Source organism: Castor canadensis, chromosome 1, assembly GCF_047511655.1.
Source record: "Castor canadensis chromosome 1, mCasCan1.hap1v2, whole genome shotgun sequence".
Classification (NCBI taxonomy): domain Eukaryota; kingdom Metazoa; phylum Chordata; class Mammalia; order Rodentia; family Castoridae; genus Castor; species Castor canadensis.
The window spans coordinates 166,337,647-166,360,843 of record NC_133386.1 but is presented as its reverse complement, the minus strand read 5'-3'; positions in this window follow the sequence as shown (position 1 = coordinate 166,360,843).

Below are 23,197 nucleotides of genomic sequence, written 5' to 3'. Positions count from 1 at the left end.
TTCCCTAATACTTCTGAGGGAGTTGGATCTCTCAGAATGAAATATACTGGAAATCATTGTGAAAGGAGAAATGGAAGGATGCTCTTAACCACTGCGTTCAAAGACAGTATTCACACAAAGGATTCCATTTGAGACACAAAGCATTGTCAACTTGGCCTGTTGACAGTGCTATGGGACACACGAAGATATACACAGTGAGAGATGCTGGGTAGTAAAGGTGGTCTTTAGCTACATTAAAATTTAGCCTGCAGTTAGCCATACCTCAGACAGAGAGGTTCTCAAAGTATGCAGTGAGGACACACAGGACACCTTAAGAACTTTTCAGGCACGGTCAAGATTTTTTGCACTTTTGCTTTACACTGACCTATGCCAGTAATTTTGCTCTTCACAAAAATATACTCATAAAAAAAGAAAACCAGTTTTACTTAATAATGTCCTTGATGAAGCAGTAAAATTAACCAATCTTACTAAATCTGAATCCTTGAATATATACATTTTAATATTCTGTGTGATAAAATATAAAGTATACATTGTCTCACCCCCTGCTAACTACTGAGTCTGTCTTAAGAAAAAGCACTTGTATAATTGAGTTGTAAGCTGGAGAAGATGCTTTGTTTTTGTCATGGAACATAATTTTACCTGAAAGAATCACTGACAATCTATGGTTATTTAGATTTGGGTATCTGGCAGAAATTTTCTCAAAAATGAATAAGACAAGCTGATCACTTCAAGGAAAACAACCAGAAGCCTTTATTGTTAATTAAAAACATCTCAGCTTGCAAATCAACATTAGAATTTTAGAGAAATTGGACCCACCCCTGTGAACCTGACAACTTTCAAAAACTAAAAAAGGTCTTCCAGATGAAATTAGAGGCGATATTCATAGAAGTACTTGTTAGTGCTATGTAATAGAATGAGTCAACATTCAGAAGAGCTAGCTACATAACTCACTGAACTAATATTTTCCAAATGGCCATTGAATGATGTTACAAAATTATGCCTGGGTAGCAGATTTACTCAAAGACTGACTGATGGATTTTAATAATCAAAGTACCACCTGTCAAATTCTGTTATAGTATCAAAGAAGGATATCCTCAATTATCTATGTAAACTATGGCCAGTTACAGAACTAGTGGAACTGAACAACACAGCAGGAGCAAAGCTTTAAAAAAAAACCATGAGGTACTAGACAAGAATATCCTCATTGATGTGAAGTGTCCATTAAAAGATTTCCCCTCTTCTTTGTAATGCCTCATCTTCTTCCTATAATGCACTCAAAATATATAGTGTAATAGGATGAGTACAGAAACTACCATGAAATCCCACTGCCTTCTTATGAGCCAGAAACTAAGGAGAGTTAAAAGAATTTAAAATAAAGTTACCCTTTTATCTAAACAATTTTTATTTTGGAAGATATGTCTGTATTTCACTTTAAAATGTGATTTATCTTGATATAATGAGTTTATTATCATAATTTAAAAATTGGTTAGTATACTTTTTTTAATTTCTTGGTTTTAATTTTGAATATCGAAAGTGACACATAACAAAAGCTCTTTAGAAACTTCTGTATTTTTAAAGAATACAAAGGTATCCTAAAACCAAAAAGCTTGAATTACACTGCTCTAATATACTAAGCAATAGAGATACTAGCATGCTCGATTTGATTCTTCACCTAAAGAACAAAATAATCTCTTAAGTAACTTAGTGTAGTATAATAAGTTTAGGAACTTGGGGTTATGGCGTAGTCTGGGAAATATTTCAGGGACAATAGTTCAGTGCAGTTTTCATAAGAGATGAAAAACAAAAAGTAAAAAAAACATGATTTTATGAATATCTTTCTATGTAAAGAGTCTGGGAATAGCTCATATTAAAGCTTCCATTTAAATAAATATAATGATTATTTTAAAAAGCAGTTGTCTTATGAAGTACACACAGAAGAGGTTTTCCCTCACAATAGAATAGATTTCAATCTTATTTCTGTGTGTTAATCTATAATCAAACATACAAAAGTATCGAATGTTTACACAGATGTCTGAAATGAGAGACCAAGGGGATACATTTGTTTTTCACCTGTTTCTAAAATAGAGGCAACATCTTTATTGACATGGCAATACAAGTTTTACAAATCTTATCATTTCAATTCTTTTATTGACTGCATTTAATTTTTTTCCAAATGAAATCCCTATCAAAATAAATAACCACAGTAGTCCATTCAAGTGCCAAGTGAAGTCATGAGATAATGAAGAAATAATAAATGTAATTTTGTCATTTATGTTCAGAAAAGCCTCACCCCTCACTTCACAATGACCCTGATTTTTAGGCTGAGACAAAGATCTGGGGAGCAATAGGAAAAGATCTTCTGCTCAGGTTATTCCTCTACTATGTTGGTTAACCTTTTAGAAGTAATTTTTAGGTATCCTTCAAAAGCCAAAAAATAATTCTTGAGAATATGAATCCAATGTGTTGACTCATGCAGATTAACAGAAAACAGTGAAAAGACATGGTATCTAACCTCACTGAGTATTTGATAACTTCATTTTCGGTTGCAGAGTTCAGTTTTCACAGTCAAGTCAGACTAGATGATGAAAATGATGATGGTGATGGTGATAACGTTGATGGTGATGATGACACTTTCATCATCAAAACTATGGAATAGTAGAGGAGAAAACTCAGGAATCCTTACTTTTAATTTTCCCAATTAAGGGCATTTTAAAAATCTATTATTTTCTATCTCCACTATTTAGTGAAAGAAAAAGAAGTTTAACATCAAGACAGAAAAATGGGAAGGATAAGACCTCAGAATAAATGAAAGGCTTTCCTAAAATAGACTAGCTAATGACTTTATGTTAATTAGATGGAAAATAGAATTTATACATATAATTATGTACTCATAAGTCCACACACAAAACACAGTATGAGGTACTAGTAAGTGTTTGATAAAATGGTAGCTAATATAATTAGGCTTCACAAAGTTAGCTTTTTAGGAGAGGAAGGAATAACAGATGTAACAAATAGGAAAAGGTTGGAATAATTTTTAAAATTTCCCATCTTCCTGGCTTTTATTTCATTATATATTCTTCTATTTCAGAAAAGGTTTGGTATCACTGAAGATAAATCTCCATGATTCCCATGAAGCCTAGTATATGGGCCTCTAAAAGCACAGTGAAGATCTGAAACATTTATTATTTCCAGGTGCACTTGCCACTTTCCAAGAGACTTTGGACTATGTCAAAGCAAGAGCTCAGTTAGTATTTTGTTTGGCAATACTCCCTTTCAAGAGATTATAAGTCAAGCAGATGAACTTGCTCAGCAATGAAATTAGCAATAGGTCCTCAGCTGAATCACAGTAGCACTGAGTATATAAATAAGTTGATAGTAGGCTTTTAATCAGAAAATAACCTTCCACATAAGTCCTTAGAATTGCATGGTTTTCACTGAATATTCTAACCAGGGAAGCCAAATAACTTAAAATTAGTGCCTTCACTCCCCTCTCCCATACCTACTGGAGCAGCACCTATTAACTATACCTCTCTCTTCCAACCAAGTACAGAGTCAGAATACCTTTTTGCTCCACACCAGAGGGTGATCCTACCACCTGACTGTATTTGGCACAAAGAATGAAATACATTTGCTGTTCTTATTCTAGAACTTCTATTGCAACACCTGCAGACATTGTCAGTGAAGTCTTTTACTCAGAAAAATCCATAGACTTATTTATTTAATATATATTCATTGAGTTCCTTATATGTAACAAACTAGATATGGTTCTGTATGTGTGCCTAGGTGCCTGGGATAAGCCAACAATTATAGACTAGTGCAAAAGTTTAAAAATAATTACAATGCAGAACACTAACTGCTGAGTGAAGTATGCTAAAATGCACTGTAAGAATATAGAGGAGAGATACAGCACCTCATTGGAGCAATCATTTTGAAAGAGTTTTTTTTCTTTCTTTCTTTAAAGAGATGGCTCTTGTCTGAGTCGTGAAGGATGAGCAAGACTTTATTGAAGTTAATGGAATTTAGGGGAAACTGTATTTTTTAGAGAAAGAGAATCACATATGTGAGTCTATTAAGTTGTAAACCAGACTGAAAAATTGTGAGGTACAGAGAAGACTGAAGAAGTAGTGCCATTAGTCAAAGATAGAGAGGAAGGAGGATCTGGATCATAAAGTCTTCAAATGTCAAGCTAAGGACAATATAAAAACCTATGACTACCTTCAGAATTAAGATCAGGAGTGTCTAAAACCTTATTCCTAATAAGCAAACTTTGCAGCAGTAAGTTTTTACACCAATCATACAACATATTTTATACAGAATAAGATATTTTATAAGATATATCATACTGGTATATATAACATAATTAGTATCACGTATCTTATATAAATATGTAATATTTATTTTTATATAATATAATATATATAAGTATGAATATATAATACATAGAGTTTCTAAATGTTGTAGACAACTTTGTATTATATACAAATAAATACATACTATTTGTACCATATTGTGTATGTCTTATGAATACAATGTATGTATTTTATATAAATAATGTTAATGTATTATATTAAATTATTATGGTTATATTATATAATCATATTATAATTATGTAATATGTTGAATATAACATATTAACATATGAAATATATTAAAATACAATGTATTATATATTACATAATGTATGTGGTACAGATTCTATGACATATAGTATATAATATATATAATTATATGATATGTTGTATTTCTATATAATATATATATTTCTATAATTTTAAACATAATCATTATATAATGTAGTAATTAATACATATTATATGATATATATTTATATGTAGCACACATAGTAATTATATATAATGAAATATATTGATAACATATATCACTATACTTATAATAGAAATGTTTATATTTATACCTCTACAGTGCTAACTTAATATTGATGTAAAATACTACAATGAAACTCCAGTTCATCCTGCTGCTCTGATGTGACATGGTTTGCCAATACATACATATACACAACACAGGTTTAGCTGAAATTTTTACATTTTATGCAGAGCAGTGGTGCTATTAATAATTGTATGCTAATACACTTGATAATAACAGATTCAAGTTTTTAGTGGTTTTCACCAACTCTTCTAATAATTCTACATTGGAAATTTTACTCCTTGCAGAAGCAATTTAGACTACACAATAGAAAACTAAAACACATATCTAAATCCAGCTAATCACCAAACCACAAGAATAGAAGAAATATGCTTGACAATTATTAGTGTATCTTATCTCTCTTGGAGTTAGCAACCAAATGATCTGGAGCCATGTCCATGAATAAGTCACTTAACATCATTGAGTATCAGCTCTGTAACTTTTAAAATGAGGATAAGATGTTTTTAATAGAGCTACTGTAAAGAGTAATTATGGGAGTTACAACAGGGTGTTGTAAGGGCTCATCTCAAAATTCCAACCCCTCAAACTGCACCCTCATCATTGTACTTTCACACATTACAAACTTTAGATTTGTCTTGACTCCTTTCTTTCTTTCATAGCCTACATCTGGTCTGTGAGCAAATCCTCTTGAGTTTACTTTATATACCTGTAACCTCACAGTTTCTCACCATCTCCACTGTTACCACTCTGATTCAATTCAGCTGAATAAGTCAAACGTCTCCTCACACAGCAGCCAAAGTGATCCTTTCAACCTGTAAGTCAGATCATATCTCTTCTTTCAAGACGTCCAAAGACTGCCAATCTCATTCAGTACTAAAGCCAAACTCTTCACAGTGACCTTTTGGGCTCTGTCTGATCTGCCCCCACTGCTCTCTCTTTGACCTTCTTTCATATAGTCTCTCCCTTGCTCCTTGCATCTCAATCACCCAGAACTTCTTACTATTTTTCAAATACTTCAAACACACTGCTGGCTCAGCATCTTTAGCTGTCTCTTGGATTTAAAAACTCCTCCTCTGAATAACTGCTATAAGACATACTTCCTTATTTTCTTCACATCTCTACTTAATGTCACCTTTCATTGATGCCCTCCCTCACTGTTATATGTATTAAAATAGCATTCTCTCACACAGCATCCCCTATTTCCCAATAAGCTGCCTTATTTCTCTTCCAGACCTCCTATCACCACTCATGATCACCCTCACGACTATTCTACATTCCCTCCAGCACATGGTAGTGTTATATGTCCCTGTCTCCCTGACATTAGGCACAAACATATGCCTTGTTTTTTGCAAATGAAATGTGCATGTGTCTTCTATCTTTAAGAGGTAGTACACAATTTACCATGATCCTCTTGAAGACAGTGGTGAAACCTCTCTCTTGAATCCCTGTGTAACTAAATTTAAGATTCTCTCTGTTAACCTGCTTTGAACATATTGCATGAATGATAAATGCATTTTATTGGTTCAAGACACTGAACTGGTTGCTTTTTTACTTCAGTACAACCTAGATGATCCTGATGAATCTATACATTGATAGATATTTAGCTTTTCATTCATGTGTTGTCTGATTCTCTCAACAAAGCAGAGCTTCAAGAGGTAAGACCTTTGTCTGTTTGGTTCAAAGATATTGCCAGTACAAAGAATGATGCTGGGCCCCATAGTGCATGCACAATAACTTGGTGAACTAAATGAAATACATGGATAAATGAAGGGCTTTGTTAAAAATTTTTCATTTTGCTGTTTTTCTTTCTTGCAGTGCTGAGAATAAAATGAATAAAACCCAAGGCCTTGGGCATGCTAAGCATGTGTTCTATCACTGAGCTACACCCCCAGCCCTGAATGAAGCCACAATATATGGCAAGGACTGTTCTAAATGCTTTGCCACTTTATTTGATTTCCATACTATTACCCAAGTAGATTGGGCTATGGTAACTATGTACATTTTAAAACAAACTAAGAGTGGTACCTGGCACAAATTAGAAAATCAGTAAATACATCTTTCCTATGAGGAGGGAATAAGAGTAATAAGGTTTGAGTGTCCTCTCTTAAGAGTGCTTAATAAAGTATGGAAAATGGATTTATGTAAGTGTATATCATAGAATCTACTGAATCAAACTAAAAGATAATTTTACCCTCAATGTGCTGTAAATATGTTGTATCACACAGAAAACTTTATAAATTATCTTAATGGTACAATGTATCACATCAAAATTCATACGTGCTCATAAGATTCAGAGCCTTTCTGAATCTTATTCTGTTTTATTCTAAGATCATCACAGGAGGATGAGTGGAAGAGTTCATTAAAAGCATTTGTGGAGTGGGAGGAATGGAAGGAAAACCAGATATTCCAGGAATCGGATCACATCTTGGACTATTAGTACACATGGATCACAGATAAGTTACTTAATACTGCTTAGTGTCCATTTTAATATAAAATAAGGGTATTAATATCTATTTATAGTGGCACTGTGTGGAGTAAATGCAATTATGTACATAAAGTGACAAAAAGTCAATCATTCAAAGGTAGCTATTAATAGTAAAAAATACAAATAAATAAATATGAGTTCTTTTCCCTTCTACTCTGCTCTATGCCAGTATTTCCTAAAATGTGTTCTGGGAAACATTAATTCTGTGGAATTTAAAATGGTGTTAGAAGAACAGATGTTCACTGTGACGACCATGGCAAACCAAACTAAGGGGTAGTATAGCACCCTTTGCAACTTCACAAATTCCACAGGTGCACTTCTGGGCATCCTTCTCATTAATTGGTGCATGATTATGGACCATGTAACCTCTCAGTGGCTCAGTTTTGTCACCTGTAAAGAACATATATTAATAGCATCCAATATATAGGGTTATAGTTAGTATTAAGTTACATCATCTGTATATTGGGTAACCATATAATTTGTGATCAGAACTAAGACACTTTTCCCCCAACATCTTATTATGAAACTCACAAACATAAAGTTTAAAGACTATTCTTGTGGTACTGGAGTTTGAACACAGGGCCTATATCTTGAACCATTCTACCAGTCCTTTTTTATAGTAGGTTTTTTTCGAGACAGGGTCTCATGAACTATTTACCTGAGGCTGGCTTCAAACTGCAATCTTCCTGATCTCAGCTTCTTGAGTCACTAGTATTTCAGGCATGACCATTAACACCTGGTTTGAAAGACCTTTTATTTACCAAAATGTATATCTACCACTTAGCTTCTGCTATTAATATTTTGCTAAAATTCTTTATTATATATTATCCATCTCTCCATGCATTTATTTTTTCCTGTGACTTTTTAAGAGTGATGGGAGAGACTAATAATATTTATTCAAGGATAAACAGATCATATTTGGGACTCTTCCAGGCACACCTGCTATATGGTCTCCCTAAAAATAATTTGCCTACAACAGTGGTCAGCACATGGTAAGAATATGACAAAGTTATTATAGCTTAAGTTCTGAAAGTTCTGTATTAAACAGGCTCTTAGTGTTTTGTTCTGCAGGTCCAATCTTGAATGATTCTCAATTGCTCAATATAATGGTAGTCTGAAATTTCATCCATATAACTGGAATTTTATTTTATAGCATCCCAAAGACTCAATGATTATTAGTAGTCACTGTGGCATCTTTGCCCCCACTCCAGCATCTTTGGGAAAATTAATAAAAGCTAAAGAGTATCTTGGTTAGGAAGAATAAAATGATATCTGGAAAGTTCACCACACTGCAAAATAAAGTCCAGTTCTGCTTGCAAAGCTTCCCTACTGAACACTCAATAACTGGCCCACTCAAATTCAGCCACCACATCCAGGTTCTTGTTTGTTTTTAGTCAAGTGGTTTATCAGGTGGATAAAAGAAGAGGCTCACTTGCTAGGTTTGAAGGTATTAGTTAAGTTAGCCAAGGAGAAGTATACTTACAAATCGGTCTGATATAGTGAATAACAGAAAAAGAAATGACAAAATATAGCTACTATATATTAAATGCTTACTGTATACCAAATAATGTGTAGAGCACTCTACACGGAAGATCTCTGGACTTGAAATCTTGGAGTGGGTTTATATCCCTTTTGTCAGAACCTCTGACAGTGCGATTTTTACCAGTTCACTTAATCAGCTCACCTGTAAGAATAGGACATCTTACCACCAACTTTCCAGAATTATTGATAGGTTTGAAAATGATACTGTAAGTAAATGTAGTCTGTCAACTATGGTTTGCTCTACATAGTATAATGTTTTAGTTTAGTTATTGTAGCTCTGCCTGTATCCAGAAAACCACTTATGGGTTTTACTGCTTCAATAATTAATGCTAATTAGGAAATACTAAGGTTTTAATACCTGGGGGATTTCTACCTGGGAAGGAAACAATATGCAGCTACATTATAATAAATAATATGCTAATATAATAAACACTATTCCCCACACATGGAGAACTTATCACATCAACTTGAGGTTTATATCTTTGGGTATAAGCCCCTGTGATTACCCCTAAATTCTTCATCTGTAAAAAAGAGGATAGTATCACTTACACCACAGGATTGTTATAAGGGTTAAATAAGACATGACATATAAAAGTAAGTTATAAACTGAAAAGCATTCCACAGATATGATATAATTATATTTACCATATACCTGAATATTCAGTTTCTTTAATGTGGAGAATTTAGACTGTAGAACTTCTTATAATTAGCACTTAAGCAGATCCCAGAATGGTTGTATTTTGTATTCCATTCAAGAAGGCATTTCACTTAATTTTTAATAGCCTGCAGCATTTCTAAACAAATCCAAACTGGGATACAAAGAAATGTAGGATGCCATAAAATGTTCTGCAAAAGTAATGTTTATACCCTGATTCAGTTTAACACTACTAAGTGACACTAGTTGGAAAAAAATCTCCCATCCCACACAGAGAATGAAAGAATTCTGCTGGCTGAGAGATCCTATTCACAAAGACATTAAAAATTAGAAATAGTGGATATTGTCTTATTTATAAAATATGCTTTCAATGGAAATCAATCCTGTACTGCAAAATTTGCTTCTGAGGGTCACTGTAGCTATTTATTAGTAACTATCTTTGGAGCTGTTTTGTACTAACATTGAAACTAGAAATACAAGGAGATGGGAGAGTGATGCAGAGGGCAGAGAGAGATAAATGCTATAAGATTTTTGTTGTATAAATTGAAAGTCATCCTCTGAATGCAATTTCTTTATTTCTGTTCACTTTGTTATTTCTATTCCAGAAGTTTCTTCCATGACAGAAAGAATGCAATCTTCATCTTTTGAATCCCACTGGGTTTTTTTGTTTGTTTGTTTATTGTTGGGTTTTTTTTTTTGCTTTGTTTTATTTTTTTGCCAGTACTGGAGTTTGTTATGGCTTGATGCTTGCTATGCAAGCACTCTAACTCTTGAATCAAATCTCTAGTCCCTTTTTTGCTTTATTTATTTTCTTGCAAGGTCTCACCTTTTTGCCCTGGGCCAGCCTTGAACCATGATCCTCTTACCTAGGCCTCCTGCGTAGTTGGGACAACAGGCACATGTCAACATGTCTGGACTTGTTCATTGAGATTGTAGGGGGGTCTAGCTAACTCTTTGCATAGGCTGGCCTGAAATAGCAATTCTTCCAATCTCTACCTCCTTAGGAAGTGGGGCCATAGGCCTGAATCCCACTTTCATCTTCTAACCTTGAAGTAATCTGTTAAATTCCTCATCCCCAACCTCATGTGTATGATGGGCATTGTAATCTTTTCTTCTTGTTGAAATGAGGATAAGTCATGGGAGCAGAAGAAAGTCTATGGTCAGAGATGAATGATCAGTTACCTCCTACTTCCTCTCTCTTTTTTTTATTCAGTCATTGCCTAATCAATTTATTTATTCATTTATCTTTTGTAATGCAAACAAGTATAACATTTGGGAATTTAAATCCTAGTTTTGTTTTTTGCTACTTGTATGAACTACTTGTATGAATTTTAAATTCTTCACCTGTAAAATCAGACTCCATTAAAGTGTCTCTGAGGCTACTCTAGGGTAAGGGTAGAGTGGCTGAAAGACTTGAATAGACAAATGGCAAGGCTGGCAAGGTTCAGGACTCCTTCTCTCAACCAGAATAGCACTAAATTTACCAACTTTATGAATTGATATTCCCTGAAAGAATTTTGTGTGAAGAAAGAATTCCACTGATGCAAAATAAAGAGAAAAAAGAAAATCTCTGGACCAGCCAAATAGCTAATGCCAGGTTTCCATTTCCTTGTTAGTTTCTCGATATTCCTTAAAGGACTGTTAAGTGCTCAATCCAAAAGACCTAGTATTTCAGGGAGCTACAGAAGCTATGGGGTTTCAAACGTGGTTCCTACTTTAAAGGAACTTACAGTCTTAGAGAGTAAATGAGATATCTGCCTATGTGACTATTGAAAACCGTGATACAGTACAAGTGCCACTGTGAAAGATACAAGGGTAAGGACTGGGAACTCAAAGAAGAGAGAGTACCTCCAGGTACTCTTGTCTCATGGTGAGAGACTTCAACCAGATGAAGAATGGACAGGATTAGGGGTTTAAGAAAGGAATAGGAAGGTGATATGCAGTACACAATCAGCATAAGCAAAGATGCAGAATAAGAAAAAAGATGAGAGGTCAGGAACCCAGAAGACCAGCCATCTCTTACTGGAAAGGGACAATTAAAAATATTTTCAACCATCTTAAATACCAAACTCAAACATTTAGGATTTTAGCACATGAAAATTCAAGTCATTGAGAGTTACTTTGAGTAGGATATAATAAGAGCCATGTTTTGAGAAGCCAAATCTAATGACATTGAGAAAAATCTATATAATGATATTGACATTCTGCTCAAGAAACATTTTGATAATCTTCCTCTTACTTTGCAGCATTTGACAAAGTTGATCACTTTCTTGATATACCTTCCACATTTGACCCACAGGACACTATAGTCTGATTTTCCTTCTACACACAAGCTGCTGTAGGTTGCTTATTCCTCACATCTCACCAGAGTCTAGAATGCAGAATGGAGCTCAGTCACTACACCTCTTCATTCTTTGGTCTCCATTAACCCTCTTGATTGTCTCATCCAGTCTCCTTGCTTTTAATATCATGGACATGTTAATAACTTCCAAATTCAAATCTCCCCCCTGAACTTTAGTCTTGAACTCCATATTATTATAAACAACTGCCTACATAATTCTAATAAACATCTTAAGCCCAAGTACGTATTTTGGAGGTAACCTGCTCAGGCCAAAAATCTTAAAGACATCGTTGAATAGACTTCTTTTGTCACCTTCCCTGTCTAATTCACAAACAAATCCTCTGGCCGTATCATCAAAGTATATACAGGACTCTGACACTTCTCTCAAACTCTGTCACCCCTACTCTGCTGCAAGCCACAGACATCCATCACTCAGGCTATTGCAATAGCCTAGTAGGTTTTCTTCTTTACTTGCCGTTTTGAAGTCTGACAAAAGGAAGCCAGAATAATTTTGTTAGAATATAAATTAGATTGTGTCTTTCCTTCTCTCACAATGTTCTAATACGTATTCAGCCCTCTTGGCCTACAAGCTAAAGTTTATGGTCTCTAGACTCCTACCATGCCAAGCTTCTGTCCTGCATCTCTTACTTCCTATCAACCTTACTCATTCTCACCTTGAACATTTTGCTACAAATTGTTCACTCTTCCTACAATGCTCATCTACAGGACTTGCGCCCTTACCCTTTTCAGCTCTTTATGCAAAGATTATCTGCCCTTATCATGGACCTAAAAACTATAGTCCTTACCACCAGAAATCCCTATTCATGTTCTCAGCTTTACTTTTCTCCATGGCTTTTAATCCAAATAGCATACTCATTTTTTAATTATTTGTTTCTTTTATTTTCTGAATCGCCCTGGAAAGTAAACTTCATGAGGAGACGATTGTATCAATTTTCTTGTGTTGCGTTTTGTTTTGCTTGTTGTTATATTCTAGTGTCTTCAACTGTGACTATGCTAAGAACTCAATAAATACTTCTTAAGCGAGCAAAAATTATTGAACTGATAAAGATTTGGACTATAGCAGCAACAATGATTTCAAAATGAAGGATGGAGGTTTAAAAAAGGAAAAACTCAGATGTCTACTATAAATAAGAAATGAAGAAGGAGAAAGATAGGTTGTCACACAATTAACTCAATGTCATTCATACTACATATTATGGGAACCATTCAACAGGTATCCCTCATCCTGAAAGTGAAAATGACATAAAAGAAGAGAAGAATGCTTCCTATCATCAAGAAAAAATACTTTTCATGACATAAATCCTTCCAATATGTACTGAGAAAGACAAAAAGTATTTCAGCACTCTTTGACTTCAAAATCATTTTGTTGCTAGACAGAATTATCAATAAGAAAATAGCTCTGAATGTTAAATGACTTGCTCAAAGATAGAGTAATCGCTCTTCAGGCACAAGTAGCCTTATCATTTTCTTCATGTATCTAGAACTTAGTTTAATACTCAGCATTCAGTGGCCCTTAAACCACACATAAAGAATGGAGATGGACTAAAAACACTGAGAAAAGCTAAAAATTCAGTCTAAATCACTACCACAAACCCTCTATGATCCCATCTACTTTGGTTGTTTAGCAGTTAAAAGTTACATTTTCAAATGCTAAATACTACTCAGTTAGTTGTTAATAAAGAGTTTTGGAAACACCTAAATTTTATACTAAATGCTGTACAAAGAATAAGAATAAATAATTACATGCTCCATAATCATAAAGAGATCAATAAATATGTATTTATTAACTTAAAAGCATGTGTTCTCTTCCCCTCAAGAATCCTCCAATCTAGTGGAAAAGGCAAGAGAATAAATCATCAGGAAAACCTATAAACAAATCTGACTTTATTTAGGTAATGAAATACACAAGTTCTCTGGGGGTGGGGGGGGTCAGAGATGGGAAGTAGTAAGGAAATGGTAAAGAAGGGGTAAGATGAGAACAGTCCAGATGTGAGGATCATCATGAAAAGAGTGTTCTAGAATATGTCACAAACAATACAATTAAAGAATAACTCTTCCATAGGAAGAAACAATTTCCCAAAAGACCCAATAGTGAACACTTACTTGAGAAACAGCCTCTGGACTCTAAAGTCTTGACAGTCTCCTATGAGAGTAGATGATATTCAACTCTTTTAGCTTCTCCTGCTACATGAAAGAGCTGGAGCTACAGAGATATAGAGGGAGCAGCTCTCTGAAAGTCCTCCTGCAAACTGAAGGAGATAAAAATCATCGAGAAGGGAGAAAGGAGAGCTGAATGCTTCTAACTCTTGACTTTGCTCAGCAAAACACCTTGCTTTAATAAAAATGAAATCTTCACAAGTTATACATATTTAATTTACTGATTCAAAGATGAGTCAGAAGAGGAAAACAATAGTTGTGAACCTTTCAGTGGAAGAGAGACAGGTTTTCTAAAGTGTTCCCAAAGCCTTTCTGAGGTCAAGCTCATCCAAAGTTGCAGTAATGCATAGGATTTGTATTCATAGATGTGGCTTGATGAGACCGGACTAATCATAATTCTTATGTAGTAGATGCCATTAATCAATAAGAGGGGATATAAAAAGTCACACTCCTCCCTCCCTGTGCCAGGAAAAAGGATGGCAGTCCATTTCCGGATGTATGCCACAGCCGGCAGATGACTCATCCTGTGCCAAAATACCACAGGGACGGGAGGAGAAAAGGAAGAAATGAAGACTGTGACAGGCCAAGAAAGCAATGGCCACCACAATCAATCTGATTCAGGCCTTCTCTAATAGCTTCAATAGTAAAGATTTTGCTGAATCAGAGGACTTTCGAGCTAGAAGGGGCTTCAAAGAATATCTAATCCATCCCTCATTTTACAGATGGGTAAACTGAGTCTAGAAGGAGGATATAGCTGATTCAGGTGAGAAAACAAGTGAGTGGCAGAGCTCAGCACAGGCCAAGATCCCCAGAACATGTATTCTGTAATGCATGGCCTTTCATAGCAATTACCACTAACATGGGAACATCCTAACCAGCTGAGGTCTGGAAACTATTTGTATGCTGGCTGTTGGAACTTAACCAATTGCCTTGATCGAAACCATGGAAACCAATCCTCTGCCGAAATATGTGGTAGAAGGGCTTGTGGAGTAGTGACAGGGATTCAAGGAGACTAGAGCTGGGGATAGCAGTGATGATAGTTTCCAGGTTAACCCTCAAAAGCTTCTTAATTCATAACATATTGAAATAACAGTTGAACAAATAAAACATTGTTACAGCCAAACACCTTCCATATCCTTTCCATGGGATAATGCAATTGGAACACTGGTGTGGGAGACAGGCATGTCCATGGAGCCCTGAGTGTTATGCAATGCCCATGAATCTCGCCAGAGCAATAGACAGAGGAAGGGTAGAGGAGATATCCACATGTTTCTGCAGCAAGTTCCATATCCTTTCCATGGGATAATGCAATTGGAACACTGGTATGGGAGACAGGCATGTCCATGGTGCCCTGAGTGTTATGCAATGCCCATGAATCTCACTGGAGCAATAGACAGAGGAAGGGTAGAGGAGATATCCACATGTTTCTGCAGCAAGTTCATACACTACCCAAATAGAAAAGGCAGATCTTTCACTCAAGCACTCCCTAGCTGTCATGATGAGAGGGCAAAAGGGCTGCCCGCCAGAGGGTATAAAACCTCGTTCTGCCAAGTGTCCATCCAGTTGTAACCTCAATATCTAGGTGTTTGCCTGACCTACTTCATGAGCTTGATACTGAGATGGATTTATTCATATCATCCAATTCATAAATAAAGACTAGCCGATGTTGAATGGCCAAAAAGGATTGGGTATGATTGTAGTAACAACAATAAAAATAAATTGCTAAATATTGTTTATATGCTATTTTGTGCTAGGCAGTATGCTAATTATTTTATACCCATTATCAATAAGCTTTGCAACGCCTTTCTCATGTAGGATACTATCCTTTATAGGAAACGGAACAAAGGCTCAGAGTGGTAAAACAACTTATTCAAAACCATCTGATTTAAAAGTCTAGTCTTTGAAACATGCTATAAAGTAAAGGAATCCAGGCCAGATTTGATTTCACTTCTGGCATAATTAACACTGGATACTAGCCAAATGACAGGGTCTCCCTTTATATCTAGATATCACTGAACTAGGATGGGCAAGGGTAGGATGTGGTATTTCATTTGGGAACCTTGCATTGTAAAAGATGCTAGAGTAACAAGTTGGACAAATTGTCTGCCCTCACAGAGTTTCAGAATCATCTTTGTTGGTCTTCCCCATCATACCTTTCGAAGAGAATACATAGACTATGTGCTTCATACTGACAGAAACCATGAACTCTTTTGGGGGCCAGTTTCTTTTTTAAAAGTTCCCATTTGGTTAGTTCATTCAGTGAGCAATCTAATTTAGACTTTTATCACCTTTTACAGACACTGGTTTCTCATTTGGTCTCTCAATCAATATATTCTCTTTCTCTTTAATTTTATCATATTTATTTCTGTCAAATTCAGTCCCCTGAAGCATAGCTCCTGTGCATCCTCTACTTATAGATGAAGAAACTGAGACTTATAAAGATTCAGAAGATTGGCACAATCCAAGAAATAATGGAGTACATTTCAGAGTCAGATTCATCTCACTCTTAGTCTGAGTTCCTTCTCCCCTCTCCTTTCTCCATTTTGACAGCTGAACTTGAAGGGTCATAAAATCAAGCTATATTTCCTGGAGAAGCAGTGTGTGAGAGGGTGTCTATTTTTAGCTGACTAGAGTAGATACACCTAGAACTTCTAAACATGGCAAACATTTATCAGGAAGGTAAGACAAGCACCAAGCTGCAGAATGGAAAGTAGAAGTATCTTGAAGCAAAACAGGAGAGACAATGGATCAAGCACCCTCAGAGAAGACAGGACACAAGATGGCAAGTAATACATCCCTCTGAAAACAACCACAGATGCATCTTTGTTAATAAGAAGACAGAGTTCTTTGTCAGAACCTTCACACTCAGTAGAATTCCTCAAAATCTTTTTAACCAAAGAAATCCCAAATAGCTCCTGAAGTCAAGATACTAAATCTCCAGACTATGCACTAGACTGTTAAAGCCAACTGCTCCATGATTTCTAATATTTACGATTTTTATCTAACTGTGATATTCTCTGTGTAATGTCTTCCTCAGGCTGGAAGACTCTGTCTTTTATTCTTTTCAATTTCCATGTTGAATAGCTTGCTCACAGTGAGGGAAAATTGTCACTAAATACCTGTTCACTGCTCTACACACTCATCTATTCACAAATCAGTCAACATATGGAGCCAGATTACACTTTAAGTAGAAATACAAAGGTAATCTTCCAACTGACTGTGCAACCCCCCACTTATTTAAAAAACAGATTTTTGGCAATGTTTCTATCTGAAACATAGCTCCAAAGCAGTACAACAGTGGAGCAGAAAGCACAAGGCCATGCGCTTTCTGCTACAGGAGGAATAGAGGTAAAATCAGGTTACCATAAAGGGCCACAGGTTGTCTGGGATTAAAACATTTTTATTTAGCATTATGAAAAATAAACATAGATACTGGTTTTCCAGACACAGAAGTTTAGTGGCAGCAAATAAGAGATAGAAGAGTGGCTAATACTTCATAGGTAAGAATGGTGGGCTAACAGCCTATCAACTGCATCAGAGATAGTAGCTAAAAGTGCTAAATAAAGAGGTAAGCATTAAAACAAACAATTACTATAAAAATATCATTTTACCTTGAAGTTTCTTAGCATTGGTACAACAAGTTCTGTAATCTGAGAAAGTTATACCCTTTTACGGTGAATTTAAAGTGTCTCAGGAATTTAGAGTTCTGCTTCATCCAGCTCATTATATTGGTAATTAAAATGAAAGGCAGAGATATAATTATCTAACAGCATCCTACTAGTTACTAATATTCCATAATTTTTTACATAATTATGTCACACACTGGTATATATGTTAGAGCAAGAGACACATGCAAAAACATTCAAAAATGAAATGCTATTATTGCTCTCCAGGGGCTCAGATTTGTTCCACTGAGCACTTAAATTACTGTACCTTCCTCGGGCTAACACTTCTCTGCTTCAGCATGGAAAAAGAAGGAGTTGATGAGTCAGCAAGGGAAAAGCTATGAAGAAAAGGAAAGGGGAGTCACTAAGAGTTCCATGCAAAACCAATGTGGTCAAAATCTGCAGAATTTTGTTAATCTGGGCTAGAAATTTTTACCTAAGAAGAGCTGGGGATAGTGGACTTAACATGGTTCATGGGTACTTGGTGATCTATTACCCCACAGTCATTAGTTGTTTCTTAAAGCTTGTAAACCACCCTTTTAATAAGCCACTTTGGAATTTGCTGGGAATTAATGTGGCATTATTTAACTTACACTCTCAGAATCTATTTTTTCTTTTGTAGCTAGAACTAATACAAAATTTAAAATCAACAAAGGGTCAAGGAGGGCACAGCAACCTACCCCCAAGGAAGAGTGGAAAGGTATTGTGACCAGGCACCAGCAGGGGGCAGCAAATAGCAATTGAGGCTACAAATTTAGAATGCAGGACCATGAAAGATGGGTAGAGACTTGGGGTACCCAAAACATTACCTATTCCATTACAAAAAAATGAGATGGAAAAAATAAAGAGTTTAAGGATGTGGCCTAGAGAAATAACCTTTTAGTGGCAGAAATAGGAAAGTTAAAGTATGTTTATTACATTTTGTTTAAGAAGGCAGAGAAGTGTGCCAAACATTTTAAAAACATTTTCACTACTAGCAATTAAACTTTGTATTGATAAGTGTGAAGAATGGAACTCCTTGCTATCCAGAAAATTTGTTCTCAAGGTTGCTATTTAAATGAGGTTTCACTGAGCTAAGATTCTGTACATGTGCATCTAAGTGTTTGTGTGGCACCAGGAGGAGGAAAGAAGGACAAGAAGAGGGAGAGAAGGAGAAATGAAAGAGATCGAGGAGAAAGATAGGGAGGAGGAAAGAGAGAGGGAGGGGAGAAGAGAGGGTGTGTGTGTGTGTGAGAGATAGAGAGCGAGAGAGAGAGAGAGAGAGAGAGAGAGAGAGAGAGAGAGAGAGAGACTTCCTTTTGAGAATACATAGCTAATGTAAAAGTGATCATCTGCCCCTAAGCCTACATTCCAAGTTTTCCCATAGTCTCTTTAAACATAAGTCCTGCTTAACCTAATGGTATCCACACTTCATCAGATTTTTAAGGTGAATTTCTCTGAAAATTTTTATGAATCCATTCAGCTTCCCTTTCAGCTATATCATGATGAGTAAAATAAAATTTTCCATTCTAAAAAAAGCTTACAATCATTTTTCTCTCCAGTTGCCTAACTCAACAAATCATCAAGGCAAGAAAGTTTAAGACTGACAGAATTTTAGATCTTTTGGAAAAAGAAAGACCATACCAAATATTCAGGAAAACAGTGGTTACGCATTTTTAAAATTATTAATGTTCAAAGTTCTAGGTCTCCACACAACAGAACAGTTCCTTCTCTGTGCTGTGGAGATGATTTGTGAAGTTGGTTCGTGAAGTTGCTCCATGGTTGGGGCGTCAGCTATTCCGGTAAAGTGCTACTAAGGGAAAAGGACAGAGATATTAAAAACAAATAATTTTAGGGAGGGCTGTCAGTTGTGGATTTGCCGTGATAAATTGCCTTCATTTAGTTTCCTGAAATTATGAAAGCAGAAACGTCTTGGTCATTAAAGATTTAGGTGGCTGTGGGAAAGGAGCAGAGGTGAAAGGCAACTTAAAGTTGTTTGAAATAAATTCTTAACATTCCCTTCCATTCTCATCTCCTACCATTTGCCAAGGTCTACACAAATGTCAAAACATCAACAAGCCTTTGTATGTAAAGTTCTCACCTTCAACACATAGCGGTATATCTGGCAAACCCTGGAAAATCTTATTCCTCTGTCAAGGGCTAATCTAAATGTCACCTTTTCTGGAAGAATTCCTTGATTTTCTGAGGCAGAAAAAAATCACAGAATCCAGAAGCAACTCTATTAAAACACCTAAAATAAGTTATTATAATTATCTAGATATGTTGTCTCTGCAGTTAACTGACCATGTTGATATCAGGATCTTTGTCCAACAAAGTTTTACATCACATTGGACCGTATAATGTGACACCATAGCAGGTGAATTAAATTAAATGAAAAATTAAGTTTAAATTAATGAATGTGATACCCTATTAATTATTTAACACAGGTGGTTAACATGCACATTTTATCAACTAGTAATTGTCAAACCTACTAGTAAGATTGTATATTTTTAATATTAATAAGAATGAATACTCAGAATTTTGAGCTGAATGGCATCTCAGAAGATTTTGTGGTTATAATGGGATTAGGCACCTAAAAATGCTCACAACTGTGGTTTAAGCAACTAACCAGCCTCTAGTTATGCAAGTTTTAAGAAGTTTTTAAGCAGACTCTTTTTTCTTTCTCTTTGTCTTATTTCCCTCCTCTCCTTTCCCTATTTAAGGGAACTCAAGAACATCTTTACAGCTCTTGCCAAGGTCATCATATTCCTCTCAAAGGAACATCCAAGACAGCAAGGGACAGAACTCTGGAGACTAACACCAACACATCAGGAAATAAGCAGACCCAAGGCCACTGCTTAGTCATGCCTCAGCATGTACACCTAGAAGTCCATTCCACTGGGCTTTCCTTTGAAACCCATCCTCCCCTTCATCTCCTCTCCCTGCTCCAAGTATGCCTATAGATTTCAAGATATCAGATCATGCAGTCCTCATTTTGCCCGGCAAAATTAATAAGACTTTACTTTGTTTTCTCCTAAGTCCATTCTCTCATCATTTGTGAATTGTCATTGAGTACAGGGGACTAAATTTTTGGTATCATGACGCTCTTGAGAAGTAGACCTTTATCTTCTAGTTTTTATAAGACTGGAGTGACCATATCCAGCCAAGAGAGAAAACTCAGCCATCTATGAGGAAGGAGCACTGCTCTCATTTGCAGAAATGGCCTTGAATCTATGTCTGCATAGTAAGATGAAGCCCTTGGGTCATTCTGGATTCCCCTCTCCTAGCTAAATTGCCTGCTTTCTTTACTATGCTTTACTATCCTTCATCTTTGCTCCTTCAATATTTCAGTACACTACCAGTGTGCCATCTATTTCTCCTCCTAGTCTTAACCTAGCATTCACTAGAAGCTCCATGGATAACTGGTAAAGGAATAGATGAATGGCTGGAGAAGAAACTGGGGAGGAGAGTGATATCTCTGTTTTGGCCCTCCTAGTTAGTTAGGAATCTAGGCAAGGATCATCTTCAGGAGCTTTGCACAAAAGGACAGTGAATGGAGCTTTGGTAAACATTCTGAACATTTGCTTAGCAAAGCATTAAAATTCACCAGTAGGACTTGATCTACCAATTGGAAATTTTTCAGTGTACAATAAGTCTAATCATGAAAAAACAGGATTATCCCAGATAATCCTGTAGTACCAAGTAGGAAAATAGTATGTTGCATGTTGAAGTGTGAACTCGGGAAAGTTATTAATATCTCTCAGCCCCAATGTTCTCATGTGTCTGGAGAGAACTAGTGATAGTACCATTTCATAAGACTTGTTGTGAATGAACTGAAATGATCCATGTAAAGTAAATAACCCAGTCCCTGAAATACAATGAGCACTCAAGTATTCACTAGTTTAATAATAACAACAACAAAAATAAACCTCAGTTATGAAAAATCACCTCTAATTGTTGGACCACCCTGCACAATAAGTAAGAATCATTTGTATTTGGTATCTCTGAATATTATTATCCCAACTTCCCTATAACTTGGAGATCTACTAGACTTAGAGTTCCTCTTCTTTTTTATTTTGATTTTTGTTTATTGACATAAGCATGAACTTTCATGTCACAAGGAGATTGAGACAGATCAAATAGTTTCAGTGAGTCCTCAATTTTCTGTCAAATGTGATTCCATGTGCCACTCTCTGTAATTCATCCCCTCCATAAGAAGGTGAGAATTTTCAATAGCTGGTGTTGCTCACTGGGTAGTGGCTGGAGGACTAACAAATAATACATACAGAAGTACTATCTTGTAGCTTACAGCTCAGTCATTTCACAGAGGCCAGTTATACACCAGAAGAAAGGTATTTTAACCATTTTCAAAACTTTTCTTGGGGCAAGGATTATGGGTCCATCAACAAAATTTAGATTTTACCTCCACTGGTGAGATTTTATTACAATGTCCCTTTAACAATGTCTTAAGTTTGTATGCTCCTTCACCTATGACAAGAGTTACATTTTACTAATGCATCTAAGTTGAAAATGTCATAAGTCAAAAGTGCACCTACTACAACTAAGTTATTGAACATCATAGCTTAGCAACACAGCACACTGTGGAGTATCATTTTATATTGTGACCCATGGTGGCCCAGTGGAGGTGAGTTTTACTATCACTGCCCAGCATTTCAAAGAACTTTAGGCCTGGCAGAGTGACTCAAGTGGTAAGAGTACCTGAGTAAAGCATGAGGCTCTGAGTTCAAACCCTAGTACCACCAAAAAAAACAAAAAACAAAAAAAAACCAGGTCTCTCAAGGAACTTCATACTGCATATCACTAGCCCAGAAAAGATCAAAATTCAAAATTGGAAGTACTTTCTACTGAATACATACTCCCTTTCTAGCATCACAGAATTGAAAAATCATCTGTCAAACATTGTAAGTTTGGTACCATATGTACTTGAGAGTCAAAGAAAATGATTCCTTCTTTAATTTACTTAGGGAAATATGCATACTGAAAAGTGCCTAAAGGTATCACAGTAAGAAAGCATAGCATGTGACACATTGTCCTTTAGTTAGTTATAAACCTATTATATAGGAAAAGACATAGCACCCACAGCCTGTGTGGCTGAATGTAGATGGTATTCTCTTGGATGTAACAGAGACCTGATTATAGCATCTTAACCAGATAGAAACTTGATCATTCTTTTGTTTCTCCTATGATGAAAAATATGAGGTAGGTGCTCAAGGACCTCACCAAACATTGAAGCTCCTTCTAGCATCTTGTACCACCACCATCCATACTGTATGACTTTTGCCTACATTATGAAAGATGGCTATCTTATTGATATTGTGTTTAGGTTAGGACAGAAGAATGAAAAATTGGGAAAGAGTGAGGGGAAAAAATCAGCTTGCCAGGTGAAACTGTACCTTTTTGTCAAGAATACAATGATATGCTCATTAGACTGTTGCTTGTGTTTCAAT